Source organism: Palaemon carinicauda, chromosome 44 (genome assembly GCF_036898095.1).
Source record: "Palaemon carinicauda isolate YSFRI2023 chromosome 44, ASM3689809v2, whole genome shotgun sequence".
Lineage (NCBI taxonomy): Eukaryota > Metazoa > Arthropoda > Malacostraca > Decapoda > Palaemonidae > Palaemon > Palaemon carinicauda.
Genome location: NC_090768.1, coordinates 17,521,210 through 17,528,709, shown reverse-complemented (window position 1 = coordinate 17,528,709; position 7,500 = coordinate 17,521,210).

Here is a 7,500-nt window from a genome sequence, read left to right as displayed (position 1 = left end):
TGATAAAATCCATAAAAATGTGTATCCTGCGCATATATCTCATGAAACCCCTACAGTTTATCACAAAGATTTTTATCTTTGGATATATATATATATATATATATATATATATATATATATATATATATATATACTCAACAAAGCTGAATTGTTATCCATCAACACTTAAACTAATATCCGTACCTCTAAACGATATACCTTTCATAAAATGGATGTACACGCTCTCTCGACGGTACTTAGTATCATCACAAGACAACATGTTTTCACATATATACACATACAGGACGACTTTTCCTTTCTTCTCATTTCTAATTCGTGTTTCAATATTTTCCACCAATCTTCCTCTGAGTCATATAGATTCCCCTCCAATGATCAACAACCCAACTAATCCCTATATATGGTATTAAAAAAAAAAAAAAAAAACTAAGAGAGAACTGGCTCCCATATTACATTATGACAATCCCGCTCTTCTGATTCTTAGGTCTTTAGATGAGACGTTTTCCATGATTCAGACGCCATCTCTCGCTGACGGCGAGTGCCACCTGGTCCTTACACTGAAATCCCATTCAACCTCTCCCGAGGCTTCGCCATTTCTCGTGCTTCCTTCAGACATTCGCTTTCCCTCGTCTACCGCCATTACCCCGTCACACTGAAACCTTCTAACGACCATTGCTGCATGACAAGGAAGGCTAATGGATGATTACATCACCAGAAGATAAGAAGGAACAGGCTGCCTCTTATCCAGCGAGGTTTGTTTATGGACAAAGGCCTCGCATTCAGCGCTGACATATCTCCCCTGGTATTGCTGGTCCGCCTTTCTATTGTGGGCCATTCATTCCCCAAACGCAAGATATGCAGAAGGAAAAAAGCTTGGCCCACGTAAATTCAGGACAAGACTAAGGAAGTAAGGATGCTAATAAAACATCTATTCTTACATAGGTCTGTCATGGGGCTAGTAGTTCTTCGGTTAATCAATATATTCCAAGAGAGAAAGATTTATACTACAGTATATGCTACGATTGGTAGATGACATGTTATAAACACCAAACATGAAAATTGATGTTAGATTAACTAGTTACTGTAAGGAAAGGCTCGTTAGAAGTAAAATCTCAATCTTAGCAATATCTTATAAATAAGCTTTTCAAAGAAACCTATCTTCAACGTGAAAATAAGCGGGGATATCAAACACCATAAATCTATAATATTCAAACAAGAATAAGACTATCAATAAAAAAGAGAAACAGTAAAATTACCAAATCTTGTCGTAACGCAGAACCCTAAAAAAATCTATATATTTTACACTATTTAAGGAACACACAAACACACACACACTTATATATATATATATATATATATATATATATATATATATATATATACATATATATATACATATATTTACATATAAATATATATATATATATATATATATATATATATATGTATATATATATATATATATATATATATATATATATATATATATATATATATACATATCTATATATATAGTATATATCAAAAGGGTATACTTGAATAGGATTACGAAACCTTTCGAACATCCCAGTTTATGCAGGGGCGTGGGAATGTAAATAAAAATGCACACCTGCTTTTACGTAAAGATAAACCAATATAATAGAACAAACTCCTCCCGATAGTATAATCCCAGCCTACGAACCTTTCCATGAACAAACTCAAAACCTTCCCCGAGAACATACACGTAATCATAAATATAACAAGGAGAAGGACAAATCCATAACAAAGACAACAAAATATCTTTTTCCGTAAAATGGCAGAGACACTGGGCCAAGTTCTCCAGAGCTCGTCCTATTTATGGGGGCAGTTATCTAAGGGTCTGGCATCTCCCACTGGAGGCGAAGCCAAAGGACCTCCCATTCGTCTTCTCGTTCCTCACAAAAGGACGAACACTTGTACATCTTTCCACTCGTATCTATAATGAGAAGACGGCATTGCTTTCGTCCTCAATCACCAGGTGGGAGGATATTACATAAGTGAGAAGCAATTCTCTTTATTTCTTCGGCTGGTCATTTCTTCGCATTATACCTCAGAATATTGTGGATAAATGGTTTCAGGTTAGTAAGGCTTCCATGTTTGGTGACTCAGCTGAGCGTTCTTGCTAACGGTTCTATATATATTTTTTTTTCATTATCTTTTTAAAAAGATGAGTGTATGCAAATTATGTGGTCAGTGACTAATGCGTCAAGCCCAGTGGATAAGGAAATTATTAGGTTTATCAGGACATTCGGGCTAAGCAAGATCAAATAAACAAAAGTTTCATAAAAATGACTATTGCAATATAAAAAAAAACATATATCTAAGTACATAAACAAGTATATGTCTATTCAAGATATTACCAAATAAACGCATAGCTTCTCTGCTGTTTTAAAGTGAATAGTGAAGAAGTTTATAAAAAAAAAGTTCGGATATAGAGAAAAGATGAGATTTTCCTTTCCGTCATATTTTCCTAAAGCAGCCGTGCTGAAAAAAACTAATAAAATAAATACCGAAAGTCATTTAATTAAATAACAGCTTCCCAGGATCCGGGTAATTCTCTGGGGCAGAGATTTGTCATAAATTCAAGAGGATTGATGTGACTTTCTCTTGACATTTATTTTCTAGAGATACACCCTCCATGAAAAGAAAAATTAATGGTATCAATAACTCTTCAAAAATGAAACAAAAAAAAATTTCTTATTCCTAATCTGGACTTTAATCTCTGGCAGCGTCGTTCAGTTAGTTCTTTATGCATGTTGACTAAGATTTTTCTTAAGTGTGATTATTCTTTACATTCAGATCTTCCCAAACTATACGATCATGTATGTAATATTGGGTATGCGTTAATCCTAACAGTCTTGCATTCTCTATCATAAGGCTCAATACTACACAGTATTCTATAGTCCATTTCTTTTATCGAGGCATATTTGCACCGACTCGCAGGGGTGCCCTTTTAGCTCGGAAAAGTTTCCTGATCGCTGATTGTTTGGACAAGATAATTCTAACCAATCAGCGATTAGGAAATTTTTTCCGAGCTAAAAGGGCACCCCTGCGAGCCGGTGCAAATATGCCTCGATAAAAGAAATGGACTATAGAAGTTAAATTCTCTGACCAGAATGTGGATTGATCTCCCTGATCTGGAGGTTAGATTGGTTGTACTTCAGAAATTCAAATTTGTAGCAAACGATTTTAAGTTGGACATATTGACCTAAGTATCTCTTCATAGTTTAAATATGACAGACCTATTTCCACGTTGTTACTGATATTAAAATCTCGTATATTTTCCATTAATTACTTCTCATATATAGCTTATATATTTCATCATTCCTTTTCTTCATTGAGCTATTTTCTTTGTTTGGGCCAGGGTTTGTAGTTTAGCTGCTACTACTACTACTACTACTTCTACTACTACTACTACTACTACTACTAATAATAATAATAATAATAATAATAATAATAATAATAATACTTGTTGGATGGTATTTTGTAGATCTAAATGCAAATATGATCAGAATTATAACTAAAATCATAGAAATGAGCTAGTCGACCAACGATAACTGAGAGTTATGAAAAGATCAGTAATAATAAATCACACTAATTGAAACCCAAACAAGGAAAGAATAGTTAAATCGGTTCAACATAGAGAAAAAAAAAACATTAGAAATATTTCGTTGAATAAATGTATCGACATAGAATTTGAATGACTTAATATTGACTTAATTCTGCGAGATGAGAAAAAAAAATAATCCAGAAACATAAGGGAATTTACTGACGAGAACGAATGCGAGAATTAGTTAGAGAAACTGGATTTTCTCAATGTTAACTTCATCTTACATAAATTGCATCAAACACTACTTTCGAGATTCAGTAAATAAGTTCACTTAGGAGATGGGATAAGTAACGTACTTGCTTCCTATCACATGATAATTATTTTGTGCATGCAATATTTTATAACACTTCAACAAGGGCCTCCAGAGAAATCATTCCTGCGATCACTTTAATGTTTATCAAGTCTCGAATGAAAGACAATAAACTATAGTCTTAAATGCTGTAAGGAACTTCGCTAAAACAGCATATGAAGTCAGTCAAAGCAGGCTTTACTAAATAAAATAATCCCTCTGTCACGCAATATCAATCATTGCAAGCAAACACATTGATAGAAATTAAATATTTATTCACCTTGGTGATCTCTACAGTATGTCATTTCCAAAATCATTAAAAGTCATCTGAAAATGTATTCTTTTCTGCATAAAAATTCTAAACTTGCAAAATGAAAAAAAGCATAAAAGAACATAAAAAATAAATTGATGTCAGGAAAGCTTTTTCCTTTCAACACCAGATAATAGCGAATATTTTTGTAGCCTTGTATTAAAAATATTTTTTCTTGGATTAGAAAGGACGGAGAAAAGGCATCAACAAAAGCAGGTACTTGTGTGCATCTTCTCAGAAAGTGAATATATATATATATATATATATATATATATATATATATATATATATACATATATATGTATATATATATATATATATATATGTATATATATATATATATATATACATATATATATATATATATATATATATACACATATATATATGTATATATATATATATATATATATATATATATATATATATATACAGGTATATATATTATGCTTGTAGGAGACATGCACTGGAATTTGCAAAGTGGGATGTATAAAAACGTCAGACGAATAAGAGAGAGAGAGAGAGAGAGAGAGAGAGAGAGAGAGAGAGAGAGAGAGAGAGAGAGAGAGAGAGAGAGTAAAAGTTTTCTATGCGAGGATGGCATGCATCAAGAAACAGGTACTCTCTCTCTCTCTCTCTCTCTCTCTCTCTCTCTCTCTCTCTCTCTCTCTCTCCTCTCTCTCTCTCTCTCTCTCTCTCTCTCTCAAGAAACTTTCCGAGACCCACTAAACTCAAGCATGAACCTTTGATATGCCCGATAAGTATAACGGGAGGAGATTGCTTACAACAACGGAAGATATGGCAGGGGAAATGACGGCGAAGTGGAGAGAGATTCGCGTGGAAATGAGGGCATTTTCCTCCGTCTATTTTTAACCTATACCATGCTGGAGATGTGGTGGGATCAAGCGGATATATATATATATATATATATATATATATATATATATATATATATATATATATATTATATATATATATATATATATATATATATATATATATATATATATATATATATATATATATATATATATATATATGTGTGTGTGTGTGTGTTTGTGTGTGTATGATTGTGTGTGTGGACTGACTTATCTCCCTTCATCCCACCACGTAGAGAATTTCTTATGGATATATTAGGCCTGTTTAAGAATTACTTGCACCTACGATTTCCTACAAAATTGTTAGCAATAAAATGAATACTAAGATCTTGCACCAATTGAGTTTCACTAAGAAGGGCCGAGATATGAATCCAATGCAGCCTGTTATTACTATCACACAACTTCTTATATATATATATATATATATATATATATATATATATATATATATATATATATATATATATATATATAGAGAGAGAGAGAGAGAGAGAGAGAGAGAGAGAGAGAGAGAGAGAGAGAGAGAGAGATACACATATATATCTATATCTATAAATATATATATGTATATATATATATATATATATATATATATATATATATAATATATATATATATATATATATATATATATATATATATATATATATATATATATATATATATATATATATATCAGATTGAAGTGCACCGCCTAAGTTTAGTATATGTAAACTATGCTAGAAATTATGTGTTTTTTAGCTCACACAATTTCTGTTATCTTTGACGTAAGTGGGTAAAAGAAATTATGTACACAAAGGAAATGTTTAAGTATCCTCCATCAGGGGTGAATTATCCATTATGAATAGAATCCGATTTAGGTTTTGTTTATAACATTATCTAAAACTAGTCATTATGATCCAGTAGTTATTAAATAGGAAAGAGTCTATGGTTATACATTATTGACTATTTTTGGACCTTTAGCTAAACCTTTAGATTGATTGATCGCAAATCATTTGGCGTCAAACTACTAAGGTAAAAAAATCGACGTCATAAAATCTTTGCAGCATTACTGTTATGTTTAAGATCTATCTTTAGATTAAATAAATCAAAAAGATACCATCACTGATTAACGAAAATAAAGAAAAAAATAATTTTGCCGTAACAACCTGCAGTTAACGAGATCCCAGAACCATCCCCTTATTTCAAAGCAGCCAAAGCACTATTCCCTCCTCCAATCCCACCAAGGTTCCCCTCTTATCCTAAAATCCCACACCGGAGTAACGAAACATGTGCCATAAACTCATCTCATCTGTAAATATCAGGCTGTAAAGAAACTTCGATACCCCTTTTCAGCACTCCCATGGCGGCCGTAAATAAGGAACTTAATGCAGCGAAATAACCGACCCCCATCCCTCCCCTCCTAGGATTCCCCAACCCCCTTCCCCCTATTACACTTTTCTACTTCCTCTCTACATCCTTCCTTGTTTGGTCACCTCTCACTAGTTCTCCCTCCTCTTTCGCGCGGACGCAAGCGACCTCCCTTTCTCCCTCTTTCCGTTTCTTTGAAATCCTGGTAACAAATAGATCCAATAAAAGTAGAGATCGAAGAATCCAGGCCATTAAATCCAGATGAATATCACCAGGTGAACCGGCGCAGGTGAACTGGAAGAAAAGAAACGTTTTCACGGGCCAGTGAGAGATGCTAATATTCTGTGTGCGTCGGGGGCGGGGGCTGAACGCTCATAACGAGAGAGAGAGAGAGAGAGAGAGAGAGAGAGAGAGAGAGAGAGAGGAAAATTCCCGGAGTATCGTGAATGCTAATGGAATTAGCTCTAAAATGGTCTTTTATCGGGCCAAAGAAAATATCTTGAAGGTTCTTGGTAAGTCGACAGTGAACTCAATGTACCTTAGTCTTTTTGTCGAAAAATTTTCAGGCGGGTGCTCTTTACCAATCCAATATTTTCATAATCCAAAGAAATTGCAAAATACTGAAGACTTATAGGAAGTAGCTTAATGGGCATCCTAGTTTCAATTGCAGATGTTTTAAAACAGCAGTTCAAATCCATGCATAGCTTTATAGCTTATCAGAAAATGGAAAGCAAAAAATCTTCCATTATTTCATTGCTATAGAAAAGAATATTTTACCAAATAAAAAAAGCGAATCATGCGTTCAGTACTCCTTGTATATAACGTTCGTTTGATGCTACATGGATACTTATCTGTTTTATTTCTTTAAATATTCAAGAAATTGACGGCCTTTTATAATCAAGTTTCAAGATTCAAGTAGTACTCCCACGTGTGTCCCCAATCTAATAGATAATAACAAAAAAAAAAAATTATCGTAGCATGGAATTTTCTAACCTCATGAATATATGGGGGTGAATGTGTGGAAGGAAGACTATGGGTTTTTGTAAAC